The sequence below is a fragment of the Elgaria multicarinata genome, chromosome 2 (genome assembly GCF_023053635.1).
Source record: "Elgaria multicarinata webbii isolate HBS135686 ecotype San Diego chromosome 2, rElgMul1.1.pri, whole genome shotgun sequence".
In the NCBI taxonomy this organism is placed as follows: Eukaryota; Metazoa; Chordata; class Lepidosauria; order Squamata; family Anguidae; genus Elgaria; species Elgaria multicarinata.
The window spans coordinates 177,242,270-177,256,289 of record NC_086172.1 but is presented as its reverse complement, the minus strand read 5'-3'; the positions used below and the strand labels follow the sequence as shown (position 1 = coordinate 177,256,289).

General features: G+C 47.5%; 1 protein-coding gene across 1 annotated transcript in view; it reads left to right on the top strand.

The window, feature by feature from the left end:
- FBXO34 (F-box protein 34) overlaps positions 1-14,020 on the top strand; it is a 73,653-nt gene that overhangs the window by 30,473 nt on the left and 29,160 nt on the right.

Below are 14,020 nucleotides of genomic sequence, written 5' to 3'. Positions count from 1 at the left end.
ACTACGTTCAACATCTAAGGTCCTCCTCCGGGTGCCTACTCTGAGAGAGGCTTGGAGTGTGGCAACAAGGGATAGGGCCTTTTCAGTGGTGGCCTCCAGACTGTGGAACGATCTCCCTGACGAGGCTCGCCTGGCGCCAACGCTTCTATCTTTCCGGCGCCAGGTTAAGACTTACCTCTTTGCCCAGGCATACGGCGGCACATCTTCATCACCCACATGTTTAGTTTTTTTTAACGGTTTTTAATGCTTTATGTGTGCATGTTCTGTGTTTTAGAATTTTAAATTTTGTATACTCGTTTTAATCTTAATATTAGAATTTCTGTAAACTGCCCAGAGAGCCCTGGCTATGGGGGCGGTATATAAGTGCAGTCAATCAATCAATCAATCAATAAATATCTGATAGCAGAAGATGTAGTGATGGCCACCAATGTGGACAACTTTAAAAGGGGATTAGGCAGGTAAGGCTATCAGTGGGTACTAGACATGACTATATGCTGCCTTCCGTAGCAGAGGCAGCATGCCTAGGTACATCATAGAATCATAGAATCATAGAATAGCAGAGTTGGAAGGGGCCTACAAGGCCATCGAGTCCAACCCCCTGCTCAATGCAGGAATCCACCCTAAAGCATCCCTGACAGATGGTTGTCCAGCTGCCTCTTGTGTGGGAGAGGCCACAACCTCCCTAGGTAACTGATTCCACCGTCGCACTGCTCTAACAGTTAGGAAGTTTTTCCTGATGTCCAGCCGGAATCAATCGCTGGCAAACCTGAGTGGAGGGTTTGCTATTGCACCCATGTCCTCCTTGTGGGTTTTCCGTGGCATCTGTGCTTGGCCACTCAGTAAGCGAAATGCTGGACTAGATGGGCCCTTGGTCTTATCCAGCATCACGGTGCTTCTTGTGTTCTAATGAGCAGCTCAACTGATTTCTTACTGGCTTTTTGGTGTTGGGGAAGAGAGAGAATCCTTGTCAACGTACACAATGTGCTGACTTTTTCTTTTAAAAAATGGTGGTTGGATCTGTCGCTGTAACGAGAGACAAGGTGAGAAATGGGCGAGGACTTCATTTTATTTTGTTTCCCTTGACGTTTTCAGTTTTAAAATAGATGCTGCTCTGGAGATCATTTGGGCCTGTTTGCTCATTTGTGTTGAAGCTCAGTCTTTGGAAATTGCTGGCCCAGAGGCTTTCTGAAGTCTCCTTGCAGTCCAAAGGGTGCATACATGCAGGAGGCTGCTCACCATATATTTGCAGGTTCTCCTTGCACTGGCCTTCCCGCCTCGCAGTTGGCCTCTGCTGGATGTGGGTAGTTGTTTCACTAGACAAGCTGGAGCGTGTTCAGAGGAGGGCAACCAGGATGATCAGGGGTCTGGAAACAAAGCCCTATGAAGAGAGACTGAAAGAACTGGGCCTGTTTAGCCTGGAGAAGAGAAGATTGAGGGGAGACATGAGAGCACTCTTCAAATACTTGAAAGGTTGTCCCACAGAGGAGGGCCAGGATCTCTTCTCAATCCTCCCAGAGTGCAGGACACAGAATAATGGGCTCAAGTTACAGGAAGCCAGATTCCGGCTGGACATCAGGAAAAACTTCCTGACTGTTGTTATTATTTATTTATTTATTTATTCATTTATTTAGCACCATCAATGTACATGGTGCTGTACAGAGTAAAACAGTAAATAGCAAGACCCTGCCGCATAGGCTTACATTCTAATAAAATCATAATAAAACAATATGGAGGGGAAGAGAATGCACCAAACCGGCACAGGGTAGGGTAAAACTAGCAGTATAAAAGTCAGAACAAAATCAAGTTTTAAAAGCTTTAGGAAAAAGAAAAGTTTTTAGCTGAGCTTTAAAAGCTGCGATTGAACTTGTAGTTCTCAAATGTTCTGGAAGAGCATTCCAGGCATAAGGGGCAGCAGAAGAAAATGGACGAAGCCGAGCAAGGGAAGTAGAGACCCTTGGGCAGGTGAGAAACATGGCATCAGAGGAGCGAAGAGCACGAGCGGGGGAATAGTGTGAGATGAGAGAGGAGAGATAGGAAGGAGCTAGACAGTGAAAAGCATTGTAGGTCAACAGGAGAAGATTATATTGGATTCTGAAGTGAATTAGAGCAGTACGACAATGGAACCAGTTACCTAGGAAGGTGGTGGGCTCTCCCACACTAGAGGCCTTCAAGAGGCAGCTGGAAAACCATCTGTCAGGGATGCTTTAGGGTGGATTCCTTCACTGAGCAGGGGTTTGGACTCGATGGCCTTGTAGGCCCCTTCCAACTCTACTATTCTATGATTCTATAGGCTCTCAGTAGTCTTTTTCTATTGTTTAATTTCTCCCCGCATGCTAGTAGGCCTCAGCAGCTCACAGTTCATGAATTCCTTTTCAGAGGAGACAGTACTGGTAAAATGGGAAATAATCTCCATAAGAAAGCTTCATATGTTGACGTGCACACACATACCTAGGCAGTAGATGTGTTTTTGTCTCCAGGTGGCAGGGAATCTCCTGGTTAACTAGATTATTTGGTGCATTCCAGGATCTTCCTTTATAATAGGAGTCGCAGTATCTCTTCAAGGTGCTAGTAGTGGGTGTGTTACTTGAGTGAGTCTTGCAAAACTCTTGCAAATCCATTAATACCTTTCTTGATAGCGTTGGCGTGTTCCACCACTTCTACCTGGCATTTTAAACCATTCTAAGCCTAGGTTTAGTTTCACAATCCCCGTTGTGGGCGGTCTTGTCTGGGTTGGAATTGTAGCAGTTGCAGTTTAGAAGGGGTGGTCTGATTGCGGAGGTAAGGTGAGCCAGGTAATTGGAGTGCAACCCAGAGCCGGAGGGGATGTCTAGTTCAAGGCTAGGCCGTGCTGCTACCAGGGACTCGTATTACCAGTTAGAGCTAGAAGGTTAGTCCTGGCTGGGAATAAAAGTCAGCAAGGGGGCCAAAAAGCAGATGGGGCATTAAAAAAAAGGGGATTTGATTCCAGCAGAGAAAACACGATATTTAGAGTTATGAGAATTTTTTTTCTTTTTGCATGTCCCATTCACAATTGCAAACGTGAGCAGGAGCATTTTTTTTAAAGAGAGTTGTCTGCAGGATAAAAAATGCGTACTTTTAAAAAATGTGCACTTTAAAATTCACATCAAAAACAAATTTGCACATTTACACGCTATAGTCAATAGGGGATAATGCGCACTTTTGATAAATATGCACTTTTCCTATTTGAACAAGCCAAAAAACAGGTTGGAAACAGGAGTGGCCCCAAATCATATTTGAAGTGATCTTTGGAGAATTTAGGCGAGCTCAAAAATCCCAACGGGAGAGCCAGGGGGCAAGAAACGGATGTTCCTTAGCTTGCTGTTCTGAACTGGTGGGCGTGGAAAAGTGGTATTGATTGGAAGACACCAAGCGTGGAATGAAACGCTTGGGTGGATGCCAGCAAAATGGCGGTTGCGACTTTGGCAATAAAATTATCTCACGCATTATTGGAAGTGATGCAGGGGGGAACTGATCAGATAGGGCAGTGCCTGCTCTTTAGTGTAACGTTTATTAGGTTATTCTCCCACAAAAGCTGCTAAGGCAGAAGGAAATGGCATTTGTACCAACGTCTTTTGTTGGAGACGGTGAACTACGTAGGTCGATTTGAACGCTCTCGAAACGTCCTTTCTCCAACTCGTCCTTTCAGAGATTTGGGTCTCTCTTGATCACCTGACTCTTCCTCTGGCTAAGAATGATATTTCCTAACACCCGCTCCGAACAGCTGTCCCAGTGGCACAGCAAGTAAAGAGGCCTTGTGTGATTCTTTGCGTTCCTGATTTTCGTAAGCTGTCTGGCACTGGACAGAAGATCACTGAATTCCTGCCAGGCACTGCCTCTCTTTTCAGGTGTGGCCCTAAGGACTAGAAACCTTGAAAAAAAAGGAAAGCTGGGATTTATAGGGTGACTAATACTGCATAACATCACAAATTCACTCAATCCCATGTTTAGAATACAGTTGGGTCCAGACTTCTGTTGCAGCTGCTGTTATTTTTGGGGGAGAGGTGACCAGCTGTAAATGGCCTCTTTACCCTGAGCAGTGCAAAGAGAGTTGAACCCAGTCCACCGTGCCCCTCCTCCTCCAGCCAGCTGTTCACCAAGGATCCCATGTGCACATGCACACACAAGCACCTCCATCGCTAAGTTTATCCTTTGGTTAAGAATGAATGGCGGGTTTGATTGTTCAGGGCTAAGTCACAAAGTTGAAAGAGCTTGGCCTGTCTGGTCTATATATACACAGTACAAGGCGAAAAAGACTGTGAATATGCTTGAGAAGCAAGCGACTTTCAAAAATCTAAGAAGGCTCCTAACATGGAACAGGCCACACCCTGTTTACTACAAGCGTGTGTGGACTTTGGCCAGCAAAAAGGTGTAGCAAAGTCAGTGAAACCAGCATGGCGAGTAGCTCATTCTGGGGTTGCTGAATCCTAGCGGGATTGCTGGCTGGTTCCAGGAGCGATTCTGATTCCTGTGGAAACGGCGCCACTTCACATAAGCCATCCTTACAGCTTGGTTCCAGGTGATCTTACAAGTCAAGGCTAGATTCCCAGAAAGTATCTGCTTTCCTGAGATGCGGGTGCCATGTGGATGCTGACTTCTGACTAGGGATGCCTTCCACCAGGAAATCCACCCCTTTTTGGCTCACCGGCGTTCCGGAGCATGCCCAACTTGGCATGCGTTTGTGAGCAGAGCCATGGATTTTTCCTGAACTCCAGGTACTTTGGGCATATATTATTGTATGTGTCGGCTGTAATTTGCACAAATAGAGATTTGTGCAGATTACAGCCACAATTTGCGCAAATAGAGATTTGCGCAGATTACGACCACAATTTGTGCAAATTGCAGGTGCGCTAGAAATCTGCTAGTTGTCCCGACTCACCGCAGGCCGAGTTGGGCCAGTTAGCAGACCATGAACCGAAGTCCAGGGCCCTAACTGGATTCCTCCAACATCCCTAGTTGTGTCTCAGTATTTTCATACATGGTGGAAGAGCGGGTAGTCCAGGAGCCACCGGAGATTAGACAAGCTCCTACCGCCAATTGTAAGGCGTTTTTACTTTCACAAGAGTTCGAGGGAGGGGTGGTTTAAATTTTAATGTGGGTTGAAGGTTTTTAATAGAAATTGTTTTATGTGTTACTGTAAAGCTAGGTGGTGCTATAAAAATGTTTTTAAATAAAATAAAATAAAATAAAATAAATAGAGAAAGAGGCTTGAAAATGAGTCTTGTCTAGGGGGGAGCTCCATATTGTGGAGGGGCTGAGTAGGATTTTCAGGGAGTGGAGCTTCAGTGCTTTACTCAGTTCCATTTTCTTTTCTAGTTCCTAACCAGCTGTAGGCCTTTATTCAAGACCCTATCATGCGCCAGGTGCTTCTCTTTAGTCCGAGTGAGCAAGCCCCTGGGGCATCTATGGCAACCGTTCCCAATCCGGGGCCCTCTGGATGCGATGGACTACATTTCCCAGCAGCCCCCAGCCAGTTTTAGTCCAACTCATCCAGGAGGCACCAGGTTAGGGAAGGCTGAACTACTGTGACCACATGATGCTTCCTTAATGCAGAGCTAGATATCCGTCTAGCTCAGGGGTGCAAAACCTTTTTCAGCCTGAAGGCTGAATTCCTTTTCGGAAAAAGCTGTAGGGGCCCGCATTCCAGTGGTGGGTGGGGCTGAAGGCCAAAGGGGGCGGGATTAAAATATCCCAAATAGCAGCATATTGTATTTCTTAGGGTGACCATATGAAAAGGAGGACAGGGCTCCTGTATCTTTAACAGTTGTATTGAAAAGGGAATTTCAGCAGGTGTCATTTGTATATATGGGGAACCTGATGAAATTTCCTCTTCATCACAACAGTCAAAGCTGCAGGTGCCCTGCCCTCTTTTAAATCTGGTCACTCTAGTATAGCTCCTGCACTTTAACTGTTGTGATGAAGAGGGAATTTCACCAGGTTCTCCATCTATACAAATGACACCTGCTGAAATTCCCTTTTCTATGCAACTGTTAAAGATACAGGAGCCCTGTCCTCCTTTTCATATGGTCACCCTAGTATTTCTTCGATTCTAAGACGCACTTTTTCCCCCATATAAACATCTCTAAAAACGGGGTGCGTCTTAGAATCGCAGGTGCGTTTATTATTTCTTAGAATCAAAGCTTTTTTTTCTGTTGGTGATACTGAAATTAGTGTGCGTCTTAGAATCGAAGAAATATGGTATTTTTGCTTAAAGCTCTTCCTGCCTTAACAGAGGCATTTCAAGCTTTTAGAAGGGTGGGGAAATGGCACAAAACCTGGGAACCCCCCCCCAAACCTTTGGGGGAAAGAGGATGGGTCCAGGAAAGGGGGCGGGGCTATCTGGGGAACTCTGGAGGGCTGGATTTGGCCCCTGGGCCTGAGGTTCTGCACCCCTGGTGTAGCCAGTGCTGTCTGCTGTTCTGAGTGGCATCAGTTCCCCCAAGGTCTTCAGGAGGTGTCCTTCTTAGGAGATGCCAGGTGCTGAAACCCCGGACTTCCTCTGTGCAAGGCTGGCTGGCGTCCTACCACTCAGGTGCAGCTCTTGCCTGTGCAGAAGGCCTTTTAATTACCCCCGTCCCCACCACCACCTTGCAACAGGTCGCTTTCTTGTCTGAACAAGATGTGCCCAAGGAATGGCCCTCGCCCGGGTGTAAAGAATAGACTCTGGACCACCTTGTGCCGCACTCCTCTAGACACCAGCTCTGCCGTCTTATCCTGCAGCAGCAGTTCCATAACACTGGGTTCTGAACAGCCCCCATCATTCCCATGGTAACAGGCTGATGTCACAGCCTGAAGGACGTGATTTCAGTGCCTGGCTGCTGCAGGGGTCTTGCAACTCAGGTGAAGGAGCAGGTGGGCTGAAACTGGGCTGAAACTCCCGCGAAGGACCTGCGCCGAGCGGGGCAGTTTCCTGCGGCAGGTGTGAACACTGTTTTCGTCATGTGGGAAAGCTGGACGTGTGAACCGGCTGCTTTTTTGCCTGCCGGCCGACCTTCTATAGCTGATTGACGCGTTGCAGGTATCTTTCTCTTGCAAAGGACTGTCCTGGGGCTTGGGGCGAGGCATGGGTGTGTGTATGTGTGTGTCATTTTCTTTGGCCTTCCTCAACCTCCCTCCCGCATGCTGGCTGGGGATTATGAGAGCTGTAGTCCAAACCCTCTGGAAGGTACTAATTTAGGGAAGGCCGCTCTGGTACGTCACACGTTTTCATTTCATTTGCTTCGGGAGAACTTTCCCATGTCGTGGTGTTTTAATTCTGTTCGAATCGCCTCTTTTGTTCTCTGACCCACACTCTGCCCCACTCCTCCCCCTCTCTTTCCTTTTATTCGTTAGGAAAGGGAACTCTCCCCTGCCCTCTACAGTATGGTCACATTTTCCTATATCCTATTCGCAGATTCCAAGATTCTTGAACAGGGTCTCCACCCATTTCATTTGGCTGCAACCTTTTGCTCCCATGAAAGCAGGGCTGATTGTTCTGAATCTCTGTGTATATGTGCTTTGGCACAGCATAAAGGTACCTACAGTCACACTGCCCATTGTTGGCTTGCAGAAATGGCTACAAATGAAAGGGGTGCAGTCCCAGGGCAATAAAGATAATGGTGTGGTGCTTATCCCACCCCTTCTTTTTTTCCGTGACAATTTCCCGCAAGCGGTTCCTTTTCTGTGTTCTCATCTATAGCACTAGCATACTGGGTATTTTATTTTATTTTTGGGCTAAATGCACTGAAATCCTTGTATATTTTGTCTAAATGGACTGAAATCCCCCCCCCTGGACACTGTTTTTCCAGTTCACCCAATTCTTCGTGCCTTGCACCTACGTGCCAGGAGACTTCACAGGTGTTTCCCTTGGCCTTAATCGGCATGCTTTAGAAACGTTGGTGCCAAGATCTTGCCATTTCAGTCTTGCCTACGCTTCTGCCTTCTTGCTCGAAATAAACCAGTTGAGCTAAAACACCGCGTAGGTAGCACCCTGTTAAGAGTTGCCAAGTCCAGGCCGGAATGTTTGCCTGGATTCCTCTTCGCTTTCGGAAGCGCGTTTGGTGCTCACCTCGACTTGCCCAGCGGCATTACCCCAATTAATTTGGGACAGTGTTGATTTCTGATCTGACAAAGCTCACAGAAGGCTTTGCTTTGATCTAGTAAGCCTAGTTCTTGAGCAGCTTACTTTGTTTTCCAATGCATTTGTTTTTAGGAAAACCTGACAAAGGGCAGTGGTGCCTTCTGGGTGAGTAGTCATAGAATCCTAGAATAGCAGAGTTGGAAGGGGCCTACAAGGCCATCGAGTCCAACCCCCTGCCCAATGCAGGAATCCACCCTAAAGCATCCCTGACAGATGCTTGTCCAGCTGCCTCTTGAAGGCCTCTAGTGTGGGAGAGCCCACCACCTCCCTAGATAACTGATTCCATTGTCGTACCGCTCTAACAGTCAGGAAGTTTTTCCTGATGTCCAGCTGGAATCTGGCTTCCTTTAACTTGAGCCCGTTATTCCGTGTCCTGCACTCTGGGAGGATCGAGAAGAGATCCTGGCCCTCCTCTGTGTGACAACCTTTGAAGTATTTGAAGAGTGCTATCATGTCTCCCATTTTCTCTTCTCCAGGCTAAACATGCCCAGTTCTTTCAGTCTCTCCTCATAGGGCTTTGTTTCCAGACCCCCGATCATCCTCGTTCTCAACGGAGGGCATTTGTTACCACTGCTTCTCCCTTTCTTCTCTCCCTTTCTTCTCTCTCTCACTGTCAAAATTTAGATTGTATGCTTCTCGGGCAGTGGGTGGAGTCCTGATCATCCTGGTTGCCCTCCTCTGAATATGCTCCAGCTTGTCTGCATCCTTCTTGAATTGTGGAACCCAGAACTGGACGCAATACTCTAGATGAGGCTTAACCAGGGTTAGGGTTAGTTTCAGTGCACAACCCTCCCAGTTGGACATCTGTCCATGAACTGGTAGTTGTGTATGTGCCTGTGTTTGGGGACTTGTTTGCAATCCAAACCAAACTTGGTATGTGTGAAGGGATGTGCAAGGAGGCCTTTAGCTTACCTGGCCTTGTCCAACCTGGTGCCCACCAGGTGTGTTGGACTACAGCCCCCATCATAGGGATGATGGGAGCTGTAGTCCAACACATCTGGCGTGCGCCAAATTCAGGAAGGCTCTTCTAAAAGCTTGTCTGTATTGAGCAATAGTGGGAAAGGGGATGGAACTCTAGTAGAGGATTATTATTATTATTATTATTATTATTATTATTATTTGCAATTGTAAAAGAAACAAAAACGGAAAAAGTGTTTGTCTGGTGGTGGTGGTATAACAGCAACAACCAGAGGAAGAACTTGACAAAGAAGCATATCTATATCCAGTAACCGTTCATAACACTATTAGGAAAAGGAAAACTAGGAAAAAAGACCTCGACACTTCTATTCCAAATATATACATTAAACAGAGGAGGGCCAGGATCTCTTCTCGATCCTCCCAGAGTGCAGGACACGGAATAACAGGCTCAAGTTACAGGAAGCCAGATTCCGGCTGGACATCAGGAAAAACGTCCTGACTGTTAGAGCAGTAAGACAATGGAACCAGCTACCTAGGGAGGTTGTGGGCTCTCCCACACTAGAGGCATTCATGAGGTAGCTGGACAACCCTCTGTCAGGGATGCTTTAGGTGGATTCCTGCATTGAGCAGGGGGTTGGACTCGATGGCCTTGTAGGACCCTTCCAACTCTACTATTCTATGATTCCATGGAGCAGGTTTTCAGGGGCTGCAGGTGAAAGGAATAAGAGAAGAGGAACGCTCATGTCCTCCAGCATGAGTGGAACTCCACTGAGTACAAATCTGGATCAAATCATAGAATAGTAGAGTTGGAAGGGCCCTCTAAGGCCATCGAGTCCAACAATGGAACCAATGACCTAGGGAGGTTGTGGGCTCTCCCACACTAGAGGCCTTCAAGAGGCAGCTGGACAACCATCTGTCAGGGATGCTTTAAGGTGGATTCCTGCATTGAGCAAGGGGTTGGACTCGATGGCCTTCCAACTCTACTATTCTATGTTTCTATGATATAAGCAGTCCATATATCGAAATAAGCCTCCAGATGAGATTGATGACTGTAGGATATACATTCAAGTGCAGCAAGAGCATCTTCACGCCATCGAACAAGAAGCGATGGGTATTTATCTTTCCAATCTTGAAGTATAAGTCTCTTCACAACTGTAGGGGCTCTTGAAATCCACTTTTGCTGTTGGAGGATTAATTTTTTGGGTGGGGGGGCAGGAAAGATTTACATATAAGTTGTTTGGCCACTAGAACTCTTATTATGACTTTGGTCTTAAGGCCTTTATTTATTTATTTATTTTACAACATTTATATACTGCTCCATATCTACAAAGATTCCGAAGTGGGGAGCAATCCGAGATTAAATAGTACAGAGGTAAAAAGAATAAAACACCATATATAGTTATATGCTGATAAAAATATGGCAGGTTGGTTAAGAAAGGCTTCCTGGAATAGATAAAGCTTTTTTCAGGAGGCGCCAGAAGCAACAACAGGGTTGGCCCCGGCGCTTGTCTGACCTCCAGAGGCAGGGAGTTCCATAGGAAGGGGGCCACCACACTGAAGGCTCTCCTCTGGGTGGACTCCAGTCAGTTTGTAGGTCCGTTTGGAAGCGTCAGAGCGTGCCCTTTGATGACCTCAGGGAACGGGCAGGTTGGTAAAGGAGAGGGCGCTCTCTTTTAGCTGATAATGCTCCCATGCTGGCTAGAAATGCTGGGAACTGTAGTCCCATGCAGCTGGAGGGCACCAGGTTGGGGAAGTCTGGTTTAAATGAAATGATTTTTCTGTTTTAAAAATTTGCGAAAGCTTTGAATGTGGCCTGTGTGCCGAGAAATCTTTGCAAGGGTGTCAAGCAAAACTGCCGTAAGTGAGAAAAGGGCTTCTGGTAGCCTCACCTGTGAGATCGTGATGGCTTTTCAGGATTTTCATGTTGAGTTTGTTTTTCTTCCCTTCTTCCTTGTTCGGAGATCCAATACTTCTGGTGATTCGATTTTCTGCATTTCAGTGGCGTATCTATTCCTCTGTGTCCAAGGTTATCTTAGAGAATAAACTACTTTTGCTCTGTGGGTACTTTAGGAAAACGTTTGGTTTCTTTTTGATTTTGGTTTTGGTTTTGCATCTGTTAATTCATATTGATATCCCACTTGTTCATTTAACAACAACAAAAATCCACAAGGCAGCTAAGAATAAATTACAAAACATACAAGGGAGCTAAGAATAAATTACAAAATAGAAATGACAAACTATCACCACTTAATCAAAAGGAGGGGGGGAAAGACAGCAGTTTATCAAAGCATCAGGAACTATGATACGTGAACAGTGTCAGTATAAATATCATCCAAACTAGAGTCAAGATACAGTCGCAAAAGCACCATCTTGGTCAATTATCAAACAGCCTACAAAAAGTCTGTGGGTGTGTTTAGAAATTCCACAGTGTTGGTGCCACTGCTGAGAAGGCCCTACCTTTGTGTAGCCACTGTACTTCAGGTTAAGAGACAATTTGCTCCAGTGCTGTAACAGGAAGGAATGTGGTGGAGTAGAGCTCTGACACGATTTTCATCCCATTTACATTATTATTATTATTATTATTATTATTTATTTATTTATTTATATAGCACCATCAATGTACATGGTGCTGTACAGAGTAAAACAGAAAATCGCAAGACCCTGCCGCATAGGCTTACAATCTAATAAAATCATAGTAAAGCAATAAGGAGGGGAAGAGAATGCATACAGGCGCTGGGTAGGGTAAACAGGCACAGGGTAGGGTAAAACTAACAGTATAAAGTCCAAGCAACATCAAGTTTTAAAAGCTTTAGGAAAAAGAAAAGTTTTTAGCTGAGCTTTAAAAGCTGCAATTGAACTTGTGGATCTCAGATGTTCCGGAAGAGCGTTCCAGGCGTAAGGGGCAGCAGAGGAAAATGGACGAAGCCGAGCAAGGGAAGTAGAGACCCTAGGGCAGGCGAGAAACATGGCATCAGAGGAGCGAAGAGCACGAGCGGAGCAATAGTGTGAGATGAGAGAGGAGAGATAGGAAGGAGCTAGACCATTTTAGCACTTTTATCTCGCCCTTTAGCCAAAAAGGCTCTCAAGGCGGCTTACACAAATATTTCTTAAGACAGTCCCTGCCCACAGGCTTACAATCTAAAAAAACAACAACCATGACACAAAAGGAAAGAGGATTGGGAGGGAGGAGGAAAAAGAAGAAGCAAATTCAAGCACTGCCATCTTGGCCCTGTGGGGAAGAAGAAGGACCGAGGGGACAGGAGCAGGCAGAAGTAACATCGGGGCCTGCTCCTGCTGGACTCTTCCCCCCCCCCCACAGGGCAAACTGCCATCTTGGCCCTGTGGGGAAGAAGAAGGACTGAGGGGACAGGAGCAGGCAGAAGTAACATCGGGGCCTGCTCCTGCTGGACTCTTCCCCCCCCACACAGGGCAAACTGCCATCTTGGCCCTGTGGGGAAGAAGAAGGACCGAGGGGACAGGAGCAGGCAGAAGTAACATCGGGGCCTGCTCCTGCTGGACTCTTCCCCCCCCCCCCACAGGGCAAACTGCCATCTTGGCCCTGCGGGGAAAGAAGAAGGACCGAGGGGACAGGAGCAGGCAGAAGTAACATCGGGGCCTGCTCCTGCTGGACTCTTCCCCCCCCCCCACAGGGCAAACTGCCATCTTGGCCCTGTGGGGAAGAAGAAGGACCGAGGGGACAGGAGCAGGCAGAAGTAACATCGGGGCCTGCTCCTGCTGGACTCTTCCCCCCCCCACAGGGCAAACTGCCATCTTGGCCCTGTGGGGAAGAAGAAGGACTGAGGGGACAGGAGCAGGCAGAAGTAACATCGGGGCCTGCTCCTGCTGGACTCTTCCCCCCCCCCCCCACAGGGCAAACTGCCATCTTGGCCCTGTGGGGAAGAAGAAGGACCGAGGGGACAGGAGCAGGCAGAAGTAACATCAGGGCCTGCTCCTGCTGGACTCTTCCCCCCCCCCACAGGGCAAACTGCCATCTTGGCCCTGCGGGGAAAGAAGAAGGACCGAGGGGACAGGAGCAGGCAGAAGTAACATCGGGGCCTGCTCCTGCTGGACTCTTCCCCCCCCCCCACAGGGCAAACTGCCATCTTGGCCCTGTGGGGAAGAAGAAGGACCGAGGGGACAGGAGCAGGCAGAAGTAACATCGGGGCCTGCTCCTGCTGGACTCTTCCCCCCCCCCCCCCACAGGGCAAACTGCCATCTTGGCCCTGTGGGGAAGAAGAAGGACCGAGGGGACAGGAGCAGGCAGAAGTAACATCGGGGCCTGCTCCTGCTGGACTCTTCCCCCCCCCCCACAGGGCAAACTGCCATCTTGGCCCTGTGGGGAAGAAGAAGGACCGAGGGGACAGGAGCAGGCAGAAGTAACATCGGGGCCTGCTCCTGCTGGACACTCTCTCTCTTTCTCTCTCCTCCCTCCCTCCCTCCTTGACTCCTTTTCCTTGTGTGTCATGTCTTTATTAGATTGTAAGCCTGAGGGCAGGGACTGTGTTTTTTGCTAAGTGTAAGCCGCTCCGAGAGCCTTTTTTGGCTGAGGAGCGGGGTATAAGTATAATAAATAAATAAATAAATAAATGATTCTTAGTTGCAAAATTCAGCTGCTGTTGCTTCTCCCTCTAATAGCCTCATACAGATCAAGGCACGATGGAGGGCTGCCTGGCTGTGGGTCCTTTTCCCTCTGATGGCCTCAGCAGCAACAGTTGGTAGCAGGAGGGTGGGGCCCTCTCAGCTGGAGCTGGACCCAGGCATGATGGAGAGGTGCCTCGCTGCTGCTTCCTTTCCCAATTCTTATACTTTGGGTATTATGATATGTACTGCTATTTCTGAGGTTTATAAGGTTGCAGTCCTGGGCCTAATCTCCACCAAGCAGGATATAGCAGTATGAAAGCAGTATATGGTCTGTGTCAAAGGGCCCCAACGGTTGTCAGTGCACTTCAATACCGCTATAAAGCA